General features: G+C 38.6%; 1 protein-coding gene across 8 annotated transcripts in view; it reads right to left on the reverse strand.

The window, feature by feature from the left end:
• Positions 1-21,218, reverse strand: part of FRMD4A (FERM domain containing 4A) — a 584,036-nt gene that overhangs the window by 249,463 nt on the left and 313,355 nt on the right. Inside the window, exon 1 of one of the 8 annotated variants that reach the window (XM_077264627.1) lies at positions 6,533-6,888. The exons of the other annotated variants lie outside the window; for them this stretch is intronic. The gene's annotated coding sequence lies outside the window, so the exon portion shown is untranslated. Of the gene's footprint in view, positions 1-6,532; positions 6,889-21,218 lie in introns of those variants that run through there. 8 annotated transcript variants of the gene reach the window in all.

Raw genomic sequence — 21,218 nt, forward strand, 5'->3', positions numbered from 1 at the left:
GGGTACAAATAATGTCCTAAATTCCATGGCATCTTGATGATCCAAATTTTGTAGTGTTCACAAAAGCAATAACATCAAGCAGATTTTCGGGACCCTTTTCTCAAGCATGCTTTATAAATACAAGTCGCGACCTAAATACAAAGGAAATCTCATGATAATACATTGATATATCACTTCTATTTCACTATTACAAAATAATGACTATATAAAAACGCAAAAAAACCTCTACAAGACGGGATATAAATATACACAATAAATATGCACTATTTATGGACACAAGCGCCTTGGAATCAAGGACATTACTTCTCTCCTTAAAAAATAAGTTAAGCATACTGTATATTATCTATGAAAATGGATTGAGATGTTTTTTAATGAAGTATATATTTAAAGTGCAAAATGAGAACACATAAGTTGTGTGCCTTCATATGAGTATACACGGGATCAGGAGAACGCAATTTGAACATGACTGAATCTCAGTGCCAAACTAAATACCTTTCAAGATTACCTACGCCACCATTGACATTAGTGGCAAGAGGAAAACAAATTATTTAGTTATATTTTTTTCTCCTTTAACAAGTCCTATTTATACAAAACATTTTTTATGTAAAGCAGGGGCAAACAAGTTACTGTAGTTTTTGTAATAAACATAAAAACTTTATTAAAAGAAAGGAGAGAAAGTCTCCCAAGAACAATACAAAGAGCAGTACAGTACATTTCAAGTTTAGCATAATAGAATCGATATACCAGTCTACAAATACAACCTTGGAATGGAAAAATGGAATAGTACATTTGAGAGAAATACATTTTCTACATCACAATGACAAGCAGTATTGAACATCCAGTATTGAACATCCAGAGAATGACGTCAATTCATCCACGTCCAGGACAAATTATTAAAATGATCAACCATGTCTGCTCTAAATGCCCCCAATTCTCACAAACCACAATATTTTTAATTCTAGCAATGAGTGCAGAAAAATTGAGGTATCTTCCACATAGTGGCTATAATAAAATTTGTCACCTAATAAACATATGGCACGCAATTTAGGGCAATGTACCCCAGGTACCACTTCCACTAATCATACAATTTGTGACCAGAAATGAGCTACTACTGGACAGGACCTCTAAGTGTGGTACATTATACCTCTATTAGGAAAGACATTACGGACTTTAGAAGTCGGTTAGTAAAATCCAAAAGCCACTTGCATTTTTCTAGTAGCCAGACAATAGAAAAATGGTCTAAAACATAAATGGAAAACAAACCAAAGAGATAGACAGCCAAAACACATTTAAAAAGACATTAAAAAACTGAAGCAAGTTCAGAGAAGAGCTACCAGGATGGTGAGCAGACTGTAAAGTATGTCTATGAGGAACGGTTAAATGATCTGGGAATGTTTAGCTTGCAAAAATGAGGCTAAGAGGAGACTTAATAGCTGTCTACAAATTTCTGAAGGGATGTCACAGTATAGAGAGATCATCCTTATTATGATTTGCATGTGGAAACATGAGAAGAAATGGAATGAAACTGTAAGGGAGAAGATACAGATTTGATACTGTATTAGAAAAAACTTTTGAACTTGAGGGTGATCAATGAGTGGAACAGGCTGCCACGAGAGGTGGTGGTGAGTTCTATTTCAATGGAAGTCTTCAAACAGAGGCTGGACAGACATCTGTCCAAGATGATTTAGTGAATCCTGCACTGTGTTGAGCAGGGAGTTGAACATGATGACCCTGGAGGTCCTTTCAAACTCTAACATTTTATGATTCAATGATTCTAGGAACCATGCATAAATATTGGAAAATCATGGCCAAGTCATGTATGGTCACCTTAGGGTTGCATTCAATCTGGTCTGTTTTCTTTAAGAATAGAAATGCCAGCACAAGGGGAAATGAAACATTCACTAAGAAAATCCTGTTTTAAATTTTCCCTACTCTCATTTGTAGGATTTCTTTGCTTCTTTGATAAAAAAAAATAATACATGGCAGAAAGAAATAGACAACAAAACATTTCTAGCTACTCCAAATCAAATTTATGACAAAATTATAATTACTGCATGGACAAAAGCCACAAAATAATTAGTTTTGCCTTGTACATTTGCAGGCCTACCAATAAATTCCTTTTGCCTCTAAGAAACTTACAACTGTCCAACAAACTAAGACTAGAAAGATCACGGTGGAACCGAAACCTGCCATGGGAAGAACAAGGCTTTGAAGAATCCAGCAGCGAAAGCAACATAACTGATATTTGGATTCTACAACTGTACATTTCATAAAATATTATCATAAGCAGAAGTGGATTTCAGTCATTTGCTGGCTTGTTAAATTTCTATGAGTAGCATAAGGCTTAATAGTTGTGTTTTGACACCTTATCCTGCTGGTGTCGATCAGTGCCATTCACTCTCCTCGCTGCGCAACATTTTCAGATTTCTTGAAATTATTTGTTGACTAAATAAAAATTGTAACCGTAAGGCTACATTCCCACAATGAGATCATGGTGCGTTTTTTTTTTTACTTTTCGTATTTGTAAGCCAAAACCAGGGTTAGGTAACAAATTCAGAAGTGGTGATGTGTTTCTATTATACTTTTCCTCTGATTGTTTCACTCCTGGTTCTGGCTTACACATACTGAGGTAAAAAAAACTCACCAAATACTGAACATATGAATGTGGCCTAAAGCTACGTTCCCATGATGAGCTTTTGGTGCGTCTTTGACGCTGCATATTTTCGCTATGTTAAAATTGCAGTGTCTTAAAGTTCCAGCAAAGTGTATGGGATTTATAGTAATCTCATGCTCAGTGTGCTTTTATTTTTTTCAGAGTAAACTGACCTGTGATGCGTGTGGGCATCCGCAGCATGTCAATTTCTCTTGTGGATACCCTAAGCTTTCTGTGTGGATTTTCCCCATAGACTGTCATTAGACTACATTCACACTATCAGTATTTGGGGAGTTTTTTTCATCAGTATTTGTAAACCAAAACCAGGAGCGGGTGAAAAATGCATAAGTGGTGCATATGTTTCTATTAGGGTACTGTCCGTGCGTTTTTGATGTTGCAAAACGTCTGCACCTATTATGTAAATTAGGATACTCTCGTTTTTTCATTGCATTTTGTGTGCATTTTTTAACATGCATTTTATCTGGTTTTTGACACTCCATTTTCTGTCTCTGTTTGCTGTGTCATGGTATAAAGTTGGTTTGTTTTTTATACTTCCTGTTTTTTGCTTTGACAAAACTTTATTGCTAGGTGTGGATTACATGCGTTTTTGAAGTGTTTCCACTATGTAAACACACTGAAGATGCATGTAAGTTTTTTTGCTTCAGATTTTCCGCATCTAATGAAAGTCTATGGGGAAAATCCGTACAAAAAGCTCAGCGTACCAACAAGAGAAATTGACATGTTACGGATTTGAAACACGCACATCAGGTCAGTTAATGCACAGTGAATATTAGATTACTATGAATCCCTTCCACTTTGCTAGAACTGTAAGACGCTCCATTTTCTGTCTTTGTTTCCTGTGTCATGCTTTAAATAAAGTTGCTTTGTTTTTTATACTTCCTGTTTTTTGCTTTGACAAAACTTTATTGCTATACCTAGGTATGGATAACATGCGTTTTTGATGCGTTTCTGCCTTGGAAACACACTGAAGATGCATGTACGTTTTTTTGCTTCAGATTTTCCACATCTAATGTAAGTCTATGGGGAAAATCTGCACAAAAAGCTCAGCGTATCCACAAGAGAAATTGACATGTTACGGATTTGAAACACGCACATCAGGTCAGTTAATGCACAGTGGGCATGAGATTACTATAAATCCCTTTCACTTTGCTAGAACTGTAAGACGCTACATTTTTGATGCATCATCCAAAATGCACCGAGAGCTCATCATTGGAACATGGCCTTTTACTTTTCCTCTGATTGTTCCACTCCTGGTTTTGGCCTACAAATACTGAGGTAAAAAACTGAAATACTCAATGTGTGCACGTGGCCTTAGACGTGGAAAATCAGTAAGAAAAAAAAACGCATGTAGTCCGCACCTATGTATATCAATGAAGTTTTGTCAAAGTCAAATGCAAGGAAGTATCAAAAACAAAGCAGCTTTAGTTAAAGCATGACACACCAAAAAAATACAGAAAACCTCAGCGTCAACAATGAGATTAAACAGCATGTTAAAAAAATGCACACAAAAACACTCTGGAAAACTACAAGTAACCTAATTGAACTAATAAGTGCGGAAATTCTGCAGTGTAAAAAACTGGCCATGGGAACATAGCCTATGGAGAAAGTAGCATTATTCTTTTTTTTACGAGTACTCCCAAGGGCGCAGGTGTCCTGGAATATTATACATTACATACGTCGGCTTAAAGCACACACCAAGAGGTAAGCTAATGTCATTTTTGAAAATGACTGAATTTACATACAAATTCTGTAAATCATTAATAAAATCTAGTAATAAAACAGAATAATAGACATTAAGTGCATTTTTAGTTCTGGTGTTCTGTCAGAGGTAACCATATACCACTACTGAAGTAATGGAGGCTCTCTGTAGAATCCAGAATGGCCACACAGGTTTGAAGCCTGATGAGGTGGATGTGTTGGATTAGTAATCCACTTATAGAAGCATTTGTTTCTACACAGCAACTAACGAATCTCACATATCTTAGCAACTTGCGACCGAAATGTCTATATGACGAGGCTGGACGCTAGGCAAGGTTTTGTAAGGATAACAGGAGACATTTTCATGGCATCCATTCTAGCAACAGACAGGAGATTCCTAACAGAATGTGGATGTAGATATGCCTATGAAACGGTAATTAGACACACTGGTGATCCGCACTGGTGACCTGGTATCGCATAGTATGGTCTGGTGATGACATGTCGGCTCATCTCCGCCAGTTGTAGCTTTGCGATCATAATTTAAATTCTATGTGAATATGGAAGTGAGTGAAAACTCTACGTCAGGTGACTCCTACTCCCTCCATGACAGACCAAATGCAAAGCGTGTGCAAATAATATTCATGAATTATTTACCAGCCAAATACTGGATGCAACATGAGCCTGTTCACACAACCTTTACAAGGTAATGCTGCCCACTTAAATATGCAGCAGAAGATGACAGGGGAAGATGCCCTGCACCAACTCAATTTAACGCTTTACATTGCTGAAGTGGACCAAACCACTTTGGACGTGTTAATATCGCTTCAACAAGAACTTCCATCATTTGATATGTAAAAGTCCATTAAAGCCTCGCTTTCCGCCACCATCCCCCCCAACACATTGCAGCTTTTTTTCCCTTCTTTTTACTACCATTGAGCGAGTATTATAATGGACGTGTCTCATGTTTCCTCGCTGTTAGCTCCGTCTGGTTAGGCTGCCTGCATCACTGTGTACAGCACTAAATTCGCTAAGGCTATTTATAGAACTGAACGCCTCCAAAAACACGGTGACCATGGAAAAGGTGAAACCTGTAATATTTGACTCTCTCGAGCAATGAGCCAGCCAGCTGGATATGTCTCTGCAGTACCAACTGGCATCACCACCTTCATCATCATGCAGTTTGCATGTCTTCTAGTGTGGCCCCGAATGAATAACATCCTGTTCCCTAACCATCATCCTGAGGTCGGTCTCCTTGGTCTGTACTTACTGCACCTCAAAGTGCAACATAATATCCACAATATCCGCCTCAATTATTTCTGCCTTTCCACCTTACATTTATGGTGGAGATCAACGAAATAGCTCTGCCCGGTACAGCATGTGCAGAATATAAAAATGCCACATCTAGTCCTACTATTCCTATTTCATTTCACAAATTAAAAGATATATATATATATACACACATACGTATATTGACACACACATATATATATATATATATATATATATATATATACACACATACGTATATTGACACACACAAACATACACGTATATATATACACATTACACATACACACAATGCAATTCTGTTGTATGTCTCACCAAAACATACACACATCTACATTTGCACACATTACACATACACACACACACACACACACACATACATATATACACATACACACTGCTAGTCTGCTTTATGTCTCACTATATATCATTGCATCAATGTGCAAGTTACATAACATTTCATGCCATATATTACATTACATAACTTGCACATTGATGCAATGACATATAGTGAGATATATACACACACACACACACACACACACACATATACGTATACATATATATGATATATATGCACACACACACACACACAGATACAAAAACTGCAAGTCTGTTGGGTGTCTCACCAGGTAAAATTGCATTAATGTGCAAGTTACATATCATTACATAATGTATTTATATATATACAAACACACATAAATGCACTCATACATAACTGAAGAAGGATGCTGCTCTGCAGACTCTTCACCTGATTCAGGTGTGCATGCATTAAACCCACAATTCCTATGTTTCTCATGTATCCAGCATTGATTTCCAGTACAATCAAATAATATATTTCAATAGAAAACATATATAAGGCTGCTACATTACCTTCTCTTTAGGATGAGACGCTCTGCAGAAGTCAACCCCAGAAAAAGCATCCCATTAAATCCCGGTTAAACAGGCTCCTGGCCTAACAAGCAGCATCCATTTCCATCTCCAGTACCTCCTCTGTGGCTTTGCTGGAATACAGACACAGCCCCTCTCGCTGGCTTCCTCCTGTATGTGTGTGTGTATATGTGTGTGTCTGTGATTCTGCCTCCTTCCACTGTGCTATTACATCCCATCACCCCGCTAACGGTTTCTCACATAGACACTGGCTGTGGTCCAGGGTGCACCGCAGAAATATTCGTCGCTACGAAGAGAAATAGTAGAAAGTGCTCGCCACAAGGAGATTCACACACACATAGGCAGAGCATGCCACTGGCTGGAAGGAGGGGTGAGAAAGCTGCCTCAGCCCATTGCTTTTCCCTAGGTTTTTCCTGCTGGTGCATTCCTCCCTTTTTTAATGACTCACGTGCAGACAAAAACACACTTTAAATGAAAAGAGGTTGCTTGGTGGTGGGGGAAGGGAAGGAGAATAGAGGAGGCTGCTGCTGATCATGAGTAACCCAAGCGCCCCAGCAGGCCTGCAGTCTTCAGGCTGGGCCTGCACCACACTCTGCATAGCAACATCTGTGCGGTACCAGCAGTGGAGAACCTGCTCGCGGGAACCTCAGCTAGAGTTACAGCAAGGCCGTCACCGCCGAGATGCCTTTATGACAATTTCTAGTTATACTGCTCTTTTACTTTTTAAATTGTTCTTACTTATTTTTTTTTAATCCTTTAAAATAAATGAGGCAAGACAGAAATTTCGTTAAATATGGTTAATACGCTGGTAGTAACTTCTCCATCTCCAGCTAAACCCTATATTATAATCTGTCAATTTTGCAATTATCATTTAACACTAAAACTCATTTCGATTAAAAAAATCAGATCACATTAAAGCAAATAAGTTATAGAATTTTAGTATAATCTTGGTGGAGGTAGGGCAAACTATCCAAAATTCTGTGACTGAGTGAAAAGTAAATAAGATTGCTTCAAAGAAAAATCTATCCAAATCTAATGGTCTACATTATATTCTTGGAATTTATTTTAGAATTGTCTCTAATTCAGTTAATTTGAAGTATTGAAGAGATACCTAGATCCTCAGGAAACAGGATGCCAGCGTATGTGACAAGGTCAAGCTAAAAAGGTTAATCCAGATGCTTCCAAATTAGTGCCGGACTGGCCATCTGGCATTTCTGGCAAATACCAGAAGGGCCTGTCTGGTAGTGGGCTGCCTTGTCTGCTATGTTGTTAACAGAATCAGTGCTCTCAAGACACCAATACTGTTGAGTTGTGACAAATCACAAAGTCGCTGTCTCAGTCACTTACCCCAGCAGGCCACGAGTATCATTAGAAACATTAGTCTTGTAGTAAATCTTGCTTTCCTCCATCCAGGGTAATATTAATAATATATCCCCATCATGTGCTTGGGGGCAGTGCCAGCATGGACCTGTGTGATTTCAAATGCCAGTGCTGAATTTCAGTCTCAGTCCATACCTGTTCCAAATGTACATATATCAGCAGCATGGTTTATATGATATGGAGAGAGAGAGACACGGATCAGTCGTTCTGGTCCCTTTGCAGAGAAACAGCCACAAAGCATGATGTTGCCACCCCCATGCATCACAGTAGGCATGGTGTTCTTTGGATGTAACTCAGCATTCTGTCTCCTCCAAACATGACGAGTTTTGTTTCTTCCAAACAGTTCTACTTTGGTTTCATCAGACCATATGACATTCTCCCAATACACTTCTGGAAAATCCAAATGCTTCCTAGCCAACTTCAGACGGGCCCGGACATGTACTGGCTTAAGCAGGGGGACACTAGGGTGACCACAAAAAATCGATGTTGGAATTTTGTCCGTCTGGACCCCACAAAACGATTCCCCTTTCCGGATATTGAGATAGCCAAAATTTGAGCTCGATCAAACGACGTTAACCCGTGCCGCTCGTCGCTCAAAGTTTGAAAAAATCCGAATTTTTGCCCAAAAAGCTGACATATGAAGCCATAACTCCAGAATGGTAAATAATAAAAACACGCTTAATATCTCAAAAGAAAGCTAATGTTGTTCTTCAAAATTTATATTTTATACATAATTGTTATTTTAAGTCAAACTGAGTTAAAACATCTTTTAGCCCCAAGAACGTGACCTGGTACCACTAGGAGCATACTTCGTATATTTTGTTATTAAGTGATACTTTTTTTTTTTTTTTGGTATATTTTTGAGTTTAAAGTAGAAATATAATAAAAAAACAAGTAATACTGATAAGTCTAATGACTTTTTTATTTTAAAATATAAAAATGAGGTATTTAATACATACAAAACAGACACAGAAAAGATACAGACGTAGTACCTACATGAGTTGATAATTTTACATAGTTATCTAATCTAATCTGACTGCGCTCCTCATAAAAACAAGCACATGCTGCTTAAAAATTTCCAAGTGTGTGTTATTGTTTTTATAGCTATTATAGTATTATTTTAAAAGATATTTGAAAATATTTTATTGAAATTTAAGTTAATATATTTTTTTTCGTTTTTCTAGTTAACTGTTATTTACCTATTGGACTCTGAAATGGCATTCACATCAGGTGTACAAAGCCGGAACAAGGATAAATTATTTCTTGTGGGCTATCCCATTCACCAGATTACCGGTTGTAAACTACCCTCAAATCGTCAAGTCTTATGTGCTTTATTTTATAATTTACGTACTGTGAAATTGACTTTAAGAGAATCAGCAAAACTGACCATACGAGAATCCCGACTAAACATGAGCAAGATGCAATTACTAAGCTGGAAAAAGTTCACGCCGCGTGGAGAAGTCTTCAAAAAGACCGGAAGAAAACATCGGAAACGGCCAAGAACAAATTTAAACAGTTTGTTGAAAGGTTGGATGATCTCTTTGATATTGCTCAACAAGATGCCTTGGCTCTGTTGAAATCGGAAGAAGATAAGGCGTTTCTCGTGAAACAGAGGCAGAAGGGCCGCCCAGGTTCCATGGCTGGAGTGGACATCAAGTTGTGTCAAGCTGAAGAAATCAAGGCGCAAAAGGAACTTGCAAAAATGAACCGACAAATCCAAGAAGAAACTTTTGATATTGGTGAGTTTATTTTATTATTATTATTCTAAAAAGTAGATAAACAAATAAGTAAATAGTTTCAATATAATTGAAAGAAAATTGTACATGAAAGCATCATTTGGCATCTTTATGATTGAGTTTATATTCTTAAAATAATACCTATTGATAATTAGAAGTAGGTAATTTAGTACCTATGTATTATTACTATTCTGCTAAAATGACAAGTTTTTATAGTCTTTTTTTTCTCTTTCTTTTGTTACTTCTTAGAGACGGATGATGAAGACAAGCTCGAAGAAGGAAAAGAAGAAGAAGATACTGAAGAGGACAACATCTACCAGGAACTTGAGAGCTTGGAGGAAATGGACAACATCCCTGAAGAAGCTGCAGAAGATCCAGGACCATCTGAGCGCAAGAGGATGAAACTTTCATTTGCAAGGGGCGTTAAAGAGATTTTAAACATGAAATTATCCATTGTGTTAGATCGATGTAAGTTATCCGACAGAAATGCCACGAGAATTTTAATAGCTACTCTAGAAGCACTAAACCTTGACCCTCTTGAGTACAAAGTCTCGAAAACTTTATTACATTCTAGAAGGCAAACGTTCAGAGAACAATATACTAAAAACATGTTAGATAAAGTAAACATTCCTGAAAAAGAGCCCGTGGTTGTCCATTGGGACGGTAAACTTTTACCGGGTGTTTTAAAAAATGAGCAATGTGAGCGAATAGCTATTGCTATTTCATATGGCGAAAAGGAAAAGCTGCTGGGAGTTCCTGTAACAGCAAGCAGCTCTGGAGAGGAGCAAGCCGTAGCCGTATATGAATGCCTACAGGAATGGGGTCTTCCCAACACCGTCAAGGCGATGTGCTTCGACACTGCAGCATCGAACACGGGAAGACTCAAAGGAGCATGCGTCCTATTGGAGCAAATGTTAGGAAGAGAATTGCTACACCTAGCTTGCCGTCACCATATCTTGGAAATTGTGTTAAGAGGCGTATTCGACACAAAAATGGGATCAACCACTGGACCTCATGCAGACATTTTCAAAAGATTCCTCACTGCGTGGCCCAAGATAGACAAAGGAAAATACGACACAGGTATCAGTGACAAGCTAATACAAAAGCAGCTAACTACAGAAGTAATTGCAAATGTTACTGCTGAATTCGAGACCAAATTAACTGAGAGCCACCCCAGAGATGACTACAAGGAGCTGTTGCAGTTGGTTCTCGTATTTGTTGGATCACTAGACGGCAATGTTGTGGGTTTTAGAACTCCAGGAGCCATTCATCACGCTAGGTGGATGGCAAAGGCTATTTACTGCTTAAGAATGTTCATTTTTCATCGTCAATTTAAGATGTCTAAAGAAGAAGAAAGTTCTGTGCGTGCCATTTCTGTTTTCCTAGTTAAAATTTATTGTAAAGCTTGGTTCAATGCTCCAAAAGCTCATCTTGCGCCAAAGCAAGATTTAGGTATTTTGCATAGTCTGTTAGACTATAAAGAATGTGACAACGACATTGCAGAAATAGCCCTGACCAAATTTTCGAACCATTTGTGGTATTTGAATGCAGAGTTGGTGGGATTATCGTTTTTTGATCCCAACATTACAGACGATGAAAAGTTGTTAATGGCTAATAAATTGCTCAGTAGCACAGATGAACCATCAGAGCACGCTAGGGTTGTAAATCCAAAAGTTAAGAAAGAAAAAGTAAAAGAGGTCGTTGATGGAGGATTGTTAAATTTACTTACCAAAGAAACATTTACATTCTTTGACCGATTTAATATAAAAACGGATTTCCTAAGACAAAATCCAAACACCTGGCCTCAAAATAATGACTTCCAAGAAGGATTGAAAATTGTCAAAACATTAAAAGTAGTTAATAATATGGCTGAGCGTGGTGTTAAATTAATAACCGACTTTAACGACCTTCTGACAAAAAATGAAGAACAAAAGCAATATGTCCTGCAAGTTGTAAGCAAATGCCGAGCATTATATTCTGACGTTTCAAAAACTACTTTAACAAAACCTCTAGAATAGATTAGATAACTATGTAAAATTATCAACTCATGTAGGTACTACGTCTGTATCTTTTCTGTCTGTTTTGTATGTATTAAATACCTCATTTTCATATTTTAAAATAAAAAAAGTCATTAGACTTATCAGTATTACTTGTTTTTTTATTATATTTCTACTTTAAACTCAAAAATATACCAAAAAAGTATCACTTAATAACAAAATATACGAAGTATGCTCCTAGTGGTACCAGGTCACGTTCTTGGGGCTAAAAGATGTTTTAACTCAGTTTGACTTAAAATAACAATTATGTATAAAATATAAATTTTGAAGAACAACATTAGCTTTCTTTTGAGATATTAAGCGTGTTTTTATTATTTACCATTCTGGAGTTATGGCTTCATATGTCAGCTTTTTGGGCAAAAATTCAGATTTTTTCAAACTTTGAGCGACGAGCGGCACGGGTTAACGTCGTTTGATCGAGCTCAAATTTTGGCTATCTCAATATCCGGAAAGGGGAATCGTTTTGTGGGGTCCAGACGGACAAGATTCCCACATTTTTTCAAACCCATATAAGATCCGGTCACCCTAGGGGACACGTCTGGCACTGCAGGATCTGAGTCCCTGGTTGCGTAGTGTGTTACTGATGGCAGCCTTTGTTACCATGGTCCCAGCTCTACGCAGGTCATTCACTAGGTCCCTCCATGTGGTTCAGGGATTTTTGCTCACCATTCTTGTGATAATTTTGACCCCACGGGGTGAGATCTTGGGTGAGGTCCCAGATCGAGGGAGATTATCAGTGGTCTTGTATGTCTTCCATTTTCTTATTATTGCTCCCACAGTTGATGCCATCACACCAAGCTGCTTGCCTATTGCAGATTCAGTCTTCCCAGCCTGGTGCAGGGCTACAATTTTGTTTCTGGTGTCCTTCGACAGCTCTTTGGTCTTCACCATAGTGGAGTTTGAGGTGTGACTGTTTGAGGTTGTGGACAGGTGCCATTTACATTGATAACAAGTTCAAACAGGTGCCATTACTACAGGTAATGAGTGGGGACAGAGGAGCCTCTTAAAGAAGAAGTTACAGGTCTGTGAGAGCCAGAAATCTTGCATGTTTTTAGGTAACCAAATACTTATTTTCCACAATAATTTGCAAAATAAACCTTGCCAAATCAGAAAAGGTGATTTTCTTGATGCAAAACACGCATCGAGTACATTTTTTTGCTCCATGCCATTGTGCATTACTATCATTATGTGTATTCTTATGTGATATACATCGCTCATTATGCTCATGTAGGTATTCTAGATACAACAAGTAGTAAAGAATGTGTAAACTGATGCCTGTCCATAAACCATGGCAATAATAATAAAAATAATGATATAATTCATACAAATTCAGTTCTCTGTAATTTCAATAACAGTTTATCTTGTGCTGTTCTGTACAATTATCAAGGTCAGGGTTGCCAACCAAAGTTTTTTTTTCCTGGACAATTTAGCTAAATATCAGAGTCAACATTTTTTTTTATTTTTATGGACTGTTCAGGAATTTCTGAACATTTGGCGACACTGAAGGCCATATTTATATAAATGTGTTATCTAATCTTATACTTCTACAAATATTGTTTTAACATTAAGCCAGAGCTGCTTATTTCTGAATAAATCTTATAAAAGGTGTCCACTGACCAAGTTTTTTTGTCATAAACAATAAGAACAAAGCTTATAAAAATGCAGTTTTTAAAGTTGTGACAAAGCTGTTTAAAAATTATAAACTGAATAAGGATTCCCATCTCCAAGATCTTATCCCAATATGTGGTAGGTGTATTCATAATAATTTTAGCAAATACCTCCAATTAGAAATGTAGTGTAGTTCTTCCGATGTTCTATGCCATGTTTACACTACTGTGGCACACCATAATCGTGGGTATAATGGGAATCTAAGCAGATGACCATGCTGTTACTGAACGTAAATCACTATGTAAATGCCAAGACTGATATTACTGCCATATGGTGACCATATAGTCGTAGATATCTGTTCTGCAGATCATGTAAGCGATTACAGTACAGTTTACATAATGACTTAGAGCTGACGTTCTTTCTGATTGAGTGGTTCACGTTTCACACCTTTTCCATCTGGCCCAGACCGCCACGACTTCTTCCAGCCCTGACTTGCATGCAGACTTTACAACAAAGGCACATTTGACTTTTCACATTTCCATTACCACAAACTTAAACTACCGTCACCCCAATGCTGAACATTTTACTGCCATATTTAACCCTATTATTGCACTTGCTGTGTGGCATGAAAATAGTGCACCACATATTAATGCTTAGCACTGTACCCCATACAGAGTAAAATGCCTCTTTTGTGGCCTTTAGATGGTAAAATAGCCCCTGGAAAATTTGAATGCTCTCTGAAAGTGCTCTAGATTTTGCCCCTTAGAAAATAATAATGTGTGCCTTTTAGACAGTCATGATACCTAGAGTCCTCCTATAACAATAATATTTATATTGTACCCTCAATATACAGTAATAATGTCTTCATTACCCCAATGTACAGTAATAAAGTCCCACAGGTCCCTCTTTGTACAGCTTTCCTATACACAGTATTATGTCCCCACTCCCCACATCTCCTTTATATATAGTATACTGTCCCCACTGGTCTCTTATACACAATATGATGGCCCCCCACTTCTCCCCTATACATAGTAAGATGTCCCCACTATTCCCTATATACAGTATGATGTTCCTACAGCTCTCTATGCACAGTATGATGGCCCCTATACACAGTATGTTGACCCCTATACACAGTATGATAGCCCTCAATGCCCCCCTATGCACATTATATTGCCCCCACACTGCATGATGGCTCCAACAGTAGTTATTTCACAGTATAATGCTCATCAAAGCCCCCTATACATAGTATAATACTCTAAGAAAACCCTGTACACAGTATAATGCCACAAAGCTTTCCTATGCAATGCATGGTGACCCCCAGAGTAGTGCCCACATTGTTTGATGCCCACATCGTCCCTCTACATGGACTAATATAATTTAAAAAAATCATATAATCGTCTATCACTTTATACCGGCGAGTCCGCTGGCAAACAATGCGGGCAGACGAATGAGTTGAGGCCATTGCTCTAGGGTATGCACAGGATTTCATGCAGGAGTACCAGCATGGTGACATCATCTCGTCGGTCTGCTTCTGCCTGAGACTCGTCCAACATGTCACCCAGCCATTTTGTACACTACAAACCTAAAGCAACCTGTGGCCTACAGAACGGAGAGCAGTAAGGCAAGGAGACCATGCCTTCCTGTTCTACCACAGTGTTTAACTCTATTGACTTGGTGTTTGCTCCGAGTGAGGGGCCTGGGGCATCTATCCTCAAGGGTTGCTACACTACTGGGTACGAGTAGAAGTTCTATCTTTAAAAAAACACAGATACAACTAAATTGTGAAAGAATGATGCTTCAATAAGGCCTTATATGCACCATTATTGTTTGCATTTTTGGACTTGAAGGGGTCACTAGGCAGGTATGAATGTAAATAGTACTTCAGTTCTGCTAGTAGCTATAGAAAATGTGGACAGGCTGAAGTGACTGCCATGGGGACGGAGAAAAATTAAGCTATTTACCATAATTTACATATGTTTGTGATTCTGTCCATTTATTATGGTTTATAGCGATGATCAAATTGATTTAAGACAAATCAAATTTGCCCTTAATTTTACAAAAAATTCAGATTGGCCAAAGCTTTGGATGAATTTGGCAAAATGACCTCTGGCTGCAATTTTCTTGGACTTTAGAGGTCGGGGAGAGGTAAAAAAAAATCTTGTATTCCACTCTTCTTGGCCCGCCAACTGGTCCTCTGGTACTTTTGCCTTCAATTGATGACAGGTCTGTGGGGCCTATTAAATGGAAGACCTGGCAATAAATCGCTAGTGGCTTGGAAGCAAGAAGATGGGAGAGTTGACTGTAGAACCTTTAACTTTTTTCCTGTCGATTCAATTTGCATTGAATTTATTTAATATGAATCCAATTTACCCTCTAAATTGAGTTCACTCTACTTTAGTAAGTAGCAATAATGTTAATTAGGGTTCTGCATGTATGTTATTAGTGCTTGTGCACCTTTAAACCCTTATTTTTGGGGCTTTACATTTGTGTCATGCAGTATGTTATATTGATTGATCCATTAGTTTACATTTTTTTTAAATTACTTTAAAAAATAAACAAAAAACATATGGAAAAGTGCGCTAACTATTATTTAGGTGAAACTATGGTAACTACAATCTTACAAAATAGCATTTTTTTTTCTAAACAGGAACATGGGCCAAGTAAAACTGTTCACTATTGGTCAGACCATGACTAGGATGTAATCCAGACACTTCCGCAGTGATTTCACTGTAGACATGACATCACGCGGATTCTAAAAAAGTCACACATGAAAATTAAATTGACCCAACAAACAAGATGAATCTGTACTAGCAACCTGCATAAGCGAGAAAAGCCAGAGGTATGCAACAATAGCAAGGATCCCGGTGTTCCAGAAAAGGGTAAACTATGGAAGGGATGATCCCCTGGGGCATCAGGGAACTAAAGGGTTGTGAATACTTCCATTTTCTTAACAGCATATGGAGTCAAGATAAAGTTATGTCTTCAATTATGCTGGCAGCAGGAAAAGGAGCTGGCAGCTCGATGCTGAGTCAGTGAAAAGTCCAAGCAAAAAGAAGTCAAGAAAGGAAACAAATCGATAGAACCTGCCCTGTATGTGCTTCAGTTTCCTAGGCGGCGATTCTTTGGCTTTTTTTAAAAGACGATGACGTTGCCAAAATGTTACAATAACATCTTTCAGCCGTGTTTCCCTTCACACGGAAAATAATAATCCAATGTTTCCCTTAATGCTTTACATATGACTATTATTATGGCAAATTAATACACGTTGCTCAATGGAAAAAGGGAACATTTACATCCTTATGTTAGGAACTAGAAATGTAGTCATGTTAATAATTAATTCTTTGTATTTTTTGGCCAAATATTTATACAGGCAGTAGGTAGGGATCACTGCTGCAAGCTATAAAGTGTCACCCTGCCTATTCTGCACTTTTTCCCTAATTCACAGATTCGATCCCAACTGAAACGTGCACTCCTCTCCTGTGCTTCCCTTCTCCTGTACTCTCTCCATATTTCTACCTGACGTTCTCTAATGTTGTAGATTGCCAGCTTTCACAAAGTGCATATTTGTACCATATAATGTTTCACAATATGACCAATAGCCAATTACATAGACCTAATTGCAATACAACATTTTCTACAAATAATAATAATAATAATATCTGGAGTATTTCTCATTTTGCAAAATAGGGTCATAACTGGCGCCAAAGATAATTTGTGCAAGGAGCTGCAAACATTTTTATCAGTAACGTTCCAGGTCACTGTTATCATGGCATAAACTATACAACAAACAGTACAAAGTCTATAAAAACATTGGGAAAACTAAAGTAAAATACCCCCCCCCCCCCTTTCTTTTCCTAAATAACAGCACCATCTACAGGTGGGAAGTGGAAAGTGTTTATAACACATGTAAAGATTGATGTATGATTTCTGAAATGTATATTTCCTAAACTTCAAAAACAGGAAAACGTGCAAGCCTGATGAAGTATGTAAGAAGGCTTATGTTCTAGGGAATGATTTTTCCTGCAAAACAGTAAACCTTTCGTTTAACCCATTCTTCTAACCAACAGGCAACAAAGTAACACTATTGTGAAAACTGATGGTCTGGTCTCCTGAACTACATGTCTCAAACTGGTAACATCCCCTTTTCATTTACAATAAGCTCATATCAATGTCCGGCCCAGAGATCTTAACAGCTCATTTACATATTGAGAAAAATGTGGATTTCTCTGGAATAATATAATGGATTGCAGATTTCAAGGTACCATCTTATTGACCTGAATGATCAAATAGACAGTTTAGGAAAGTTGATCCTACTGATAGATTCCCTTTAAGCATGTAAGACTCAATCTCTAGATGTGATATAGGGGGGACTAACCAGTGAGAGCCTAATTAACAGATTTTGATCATGTATGTTCAAGCACTACTCTTTTTTCAGCTGCTTCAATGCACCTCATGGAAAGCTGAGTAGGTCAAGAGATCGCTCGGGGTTCCTATGCTTTGACCTCCACTAGTCTAAGATATATGACGTGTATACATCTATATCTATATATCTATATATATATATATATATATATATATATATATATATATATACATATATATCCTTACTAAATTCCATGATATTGTCAAGCACGCAGGTGGCGCACGTTGTTCGTGGACCCACTGTGCCACAGCCCCAGGCCTACCTAGGAGGGGTGTAGCTAAGCAGCTACCTCGTTTTTCACTAGTGCTCCTGATGGTGGCATTACGCATTAGCTGCAGGTAGTCGCCAGGTATCACCCCTAAGCAGTCCCCGTTACTGCAGCTGCTGACCCCAGAGGTCAGCTTCACAGATACAGACTGGTCTCGGAGTAGCTGGTAGGTATACAGATTCTGGATCCTTGGGCAGAATGGATACTGACACGGAGTCACAGACAAGGCTAGATTCGGATATTGGACCAGGCTCCGACAGTACAGACTCTTTAACACCAACCAGAACTGACACAGGTACAGGACCTAGTATTGACAGAATGATTACAGGGTGCAGGTACTGCTGGTTCTCCTTCAGGGCTCAGGTACCGCCGGTGTGGCTTCAGGTACAGCCAGTGCGCTTTCTAGGTCAGGGGACAGCCAGGTGCATTTTCAAGCTATAGGAACTGTTGAGTGCAGTTTCAGGTTCAAGGGACCTCTGGGTGTAGGTTCAAGTTCAGGCCCTGGTCACACAAGGATCAGGGGTGAAGGTTCAGGTTCTGGCCACACAATGACCAGGGGTTCAGGGACTGGCCACACAAGGACCAGGTTAAACTACACGGGTTGCTAGGATGGGGGCCCTGTCAACATACAGTTGCACACACTACACAAGGAACTACAAAGGTTGCTCAGGCACCTGCCTACTGAGGAGGGTGCCTTTTATACAAGATGCCTCCCAGCTATTGGCTGCAGACATTTTCAAAGTGCATAGGCTGCCCCTTTAAGAACAGGAGAGTGTGCGCACTAGGTACGCCACTGAGAATCCTGAGCAAAGTGCACAGACCTGGAAACAGGAGACAGGGAGCTCATGGCGTGGCCGGGGCGGCAGATATGTTGGTGTCCCTGCATTAAATGGGAAGAGGGATTACCCAGGTGTGCCGGCAATAGCGCTACAGATATTCCCTATCATTGGAACCAATGCAAGTGAATAGAGTAATTGATAGAATAATGAATATGCTGCAATTTTTAAAATCTCAATATTTTGATCAGCAGAGAGGCTAATACTCATTAGGAGCTGCTGGCACATATGTGGCAGAAATCCATGTATAAACCTGAGATTTCTGCTACAGACTGTATCCCGAGTGTGTAATCTTAACCTAACTGTCACGGTTTTAACATTGACTGTGCTCAAGGAACACTGTGAGTGACAGCTCAGCCCCCTATGGGATCTGGAGTGTCCTGGACTTTCAGTTTTGTGAGCGACAGTCCAGTTATCCAATCTTATCCTGGGGCGTGCTGGGTTGTAAACAGTTTGATTGACAGCCCTGCTGCTCAATCTGGTTTAGTATGCCGGTGTTTCCTCAGGTGCCTCCCATCCCTAATCATTTGCATGGTATTTAACTGGCTAGCTGCTAGTAGTTTGTGTCAGTTGTAGATTTTCTTTAGGTAGGTGAGTTTGTTTGCTCTGTGCCTGACTCTGATCCTGCTGATAACTCTGGATTTTGTTATGACTACTTGACTAGTCTTTTAGATTTCCCCTTCTGCTTTTGACATACCCTCCTGGCATTTGACCCTAGACTGTTACCTGACCACGTTTTTGTATCACCCCCGTGTACTACAAGTCTTCCTGGTATCTGACCTCAGACCTAGGAACAGGCTGCTGATCACCCGATGAATGAGCAGGCTTAAAAATAATTTCATTGCTCTCGGTAGCACAGTGTCCCGTGTTAATAGGACTGGTGATAACTTTTCTGGAGTGGGCCAAAGTACCTGTCGAGAGGTGCAGAAGTCTTATTGACAGTTACAGGAATCGTTTGATTGCATTGATTGCCTCAAAAGGTTGTGGAACAAAATATTAAGTTAAGGTTACCATCCAGTGGCATAATTTGAAACTCATGAGCCCCGATGTGAAAGCTCCAACGAGGCCCCCAACTATTTTAAATCTGTAATAGCAATAGTCTTTTTCTATAGGCCAAAGGGACTTTTAGGGCCCCCTAGGCTGCTGGGCCCAGATGCGATTGCAACCCCTGCACCTGTTGTAGATACACCCCTGGTACCATCATTTCTGTCCAGGCCTATTTCATGAGTTTTAATTATTTTTTTAATTATGTGGAAGCATGGTTGAAAAGCAATGTCTGACATTCATTTGTTCATTTTCATAGATCTTTTATTTACTATTACTTTTGTCAGATCCAAGTTATTTCTGTGACCACTGTGGTTTTTTTCTGTCATTAGATGAGGGGTACCAACAATTTTGACCACGTGATTAAAATCCTTCTGATCTTGAGAATAGTGAAGATTTTAAATAACAAATACAGTACAAAGTTGCCTTTTTTTACAAGCATTTTACTATTGTTACCATTTATGATAATAAGATTAACCTTTTAATGGCTGACCATACACCGTACAATAATTGGTCTGATCATTGAATCAAATATTGATAACTTTTGTAACATATTTTAAGTTCAACTATTTATTTAAGGTCTTATAACAGTTATGCCAAACCTGGACCCTACCTACATACCTATCCTTTGGGGATTAGGTAAAGGGTGTTTTTAAAATGATGCTCCAATATTGCATTTCCCATTCTCGATGATAGTGTCTTGAATATCCTGCACTCTTTTCAGTCACACGATAATAATAGAAGTTGGACTTAGATTGCGTAGGACTCTGAACCGCATAGTAAATTGTTTTGCTCATAAGTCGTACCTTCCACTTATCAAACAGCCGCCTGCTGAGAATAGCTCCGTATAAGAGATTATGTGTGGGCAATCAAAATGAAATCTGTGTTGACTAAGACACGGCTCTCTCTAAAATAAACATATTTCCCACTATGCCATGTTTGAAGTGGGGCACTCAATCACCACAGTGCCAATCATCCTGGGAGAAGCTGCTTTATGAGGACATTTAGGAATCTCTGTGCAGTGGATGTATGTGCTTAGATGAAATTCTTGCGCAAATCACATTTCAGCTAGCCACTGTTTGCAAAAGCTATTTGGAACTTTAGTGGAATCAGTATGGCGGTATCAGTCAGTAACAAGCTTCAAGCTGATTTTCACACATATTTTAAGACACTTTTTGGTGGAATTTTTCATTTTGTAATAATCAAAATATTTTTTTTCTGCCATTTTTCAGGTCTTATAAAGAAGTGAATGGAAAAAATCCCACAAAAATTGCCATTTGCAGATTATGCCATAATGGCAGGAAGGTAAAAAACAC

Source organism: Ranitomeya variabilis, chromosome 5 (assembly GCF_051348905.1).
Source record: "Ranitomeya variabilis isolate aRanVar5 chromosome 5, aRanVar5.hap1, whole genome shotgun sequence".
In the NCBI taxonomy this organism is placed as follows: Eukaryota; Metazoa; Chordata; class Amphibia; order Anura; family Dendrobatidae; genus Ranitomeya; species Ranitomeya variabilis.